The sequence below is a fragment of the Elephantulus edwardii genome, unplaced genomic scaffold (assembly GCF_000299155.1).
Source record: "Elephantulus edwardii isolate Elephantulus edwardi_28Jun2011 unplaced genomic scaffold, EleEdw1.0 scaffold00035, whole genome shotgun sequence".
In the NCBI taxonomy this organism is placed as follows: domain Eukaryota; kingdom Metazoa; phylum Chordata; class Mammalia; order Macroscelidea; family Macroscelididae; genus Elephantulus; species Elephantulus edwardii.
Genome location: NW_006399785.1, coordinates 1,474,249 through 1,476,184, shown reverse-complemented (window position 1 = coordinate 1,476,184; position 1,936 = coordinate 1,474,249).

The window sequence follows — 1,936 nt, the reverse complement described above, 5'->3', positions numbered from 1 at the left end:
GGAGAATTGATGCCTTTGAGCTGTGGTGCTGGAGAAGAGTATTGAGAATACGATGGACTGCTAGGAAAACAAACAGATTTGTCCTGGAAAGGGTTAAACCGGGTGACTCTTTGGAGGCAAGGATTCTAAGGCTCTGTCTGACATACTTTGTACATGTTGCAAGGAGGGACAGGTCCTTGGAGAGGGACATCATGCTTGGGAGGGTGGAGGGACAGCACAGAAGGGGAAGGCCCCCTATGAGGTGGATTGATTCAGTGGTTGGGGTAATCGGGATGGGTGTGTTGGAGACGGTGCGATTGGCACAGGACAGAGCAGAATTTAGGGCTGTTGTACATAGTGTCGCTATGAGTCGCAAGTGACTTGACGGCACATAGCAACAACAACATGGTACTAGGGATATTATAGTTAATGTCAGATGAATCTTGGATGAAAGCAGAGGGTACCAGAGGAAAGTTTATCTGTCATTCATTGATTATGCAAAAGCATTTGACTGTGTGGATCACAACAAACTGTGGCTCACTCTGAGAAGCATGGAAATCCCAGAACACTTGATTGTGTTTATGTGAAATCTATACTTGAACCAGGGGGAAATCATCAGAACAGAGCAAGAAAGCACTTCATGGTTCCAAATTGGGAAGGGTTACGCCAGGGCTGTCCTTCTCCACACATTTTTAATCTATATGTGGAACAGATCATCTGGGGGGCTGGGCTCTATGAGAAGAAATGCGGATGACACAACTCTGCTTGTGACACTGAGAAATAGCTGAAGCACTTGCTACAATAGATCAAAGACTGCAGTCTTAAATATAGATTGAAGTTTAACATCAAGAAAACAAAGATTCTCACCACTGGGTCAACTGGCAGCACCATAATAGATGGTGAAGAGATCTAGATTATTAACAGCTTTAGTCTGCTTGGCTCCACAGTCAACACTCTTGGTAGCAGCAGCCAGGATATTAAAAGACTAATTGCATTCGGAAAGTCTGCTGTCAGAGATCTCTCCAAAGTACTTAAGAGTGACGATATCAGTCTAAAGACTAAGGTGTGCCTGATATAGGTCATAGTCTTTGCAATTACTTGGTGTGCATCAGCGAGCTGGACAATGGCTAGGGATGATAGAAGGAGAATTGATGCCTTTCAGCTGTCGTGCTGGAGAAGACTGCTGAATATATCACAGACTTCTAGGAGAACAAACAAGTTCATCCTAGAGAAGCTGAGACTAGGCTGTCCCTGGAAACAAGGATTCTGAAGCTTCGTCTGACATCCTTTGGACATGTTGCAAGGAGGGACCAGTCCTTGGAGAGGGACATCATGATTGGGAGGATGGAGGGACAACACAAGAGAGGAAGACCCTTGATGAGATGGAATGATTCAGTGACTGGGATTATGGGGGTAAGTGTGTCAAAGACAATAATATTGACACAAAATAGAGCAGGGTTTAAAGCTGTTTTACATGTGGTAGCTATGAGTTGCAGGTGACTTAATGGCACGTAATAACAATAACAACAAAAACAACAATGGGTTGAAAGAAGGAGTGGTATCCACTTCCTAAACAACGTGTCTCTGGATACTCTATGAAATTTGATAAATCATGATAGTATAGATGGGCTTCAGGCCTTTGGTTCACAGGGTCGCTGTGACTTTTACTCGACTATATAGAAATCATCATCAACAACAACAGCAACAATGGTTGTAGTTAACTCAATGTCAAATAACAACAATAACTCTTTTCTGTTTTGAATGTTTGGTCTCGACTTTTATGTTTTCCTTTCCTAACTTCAGTTCTTGTTGTTGTTGTTGTTATGTGCTGTCGAGTCGCCTGCGACTGACTGATAGCGACCCTATGTACAACAGCCCTAAACTCTGCTCTGTCTTGTGCCAGTCGCACTGTCTCTGACACTTCCATCCCAATTATCCCAGTCACTCAATCAATCCA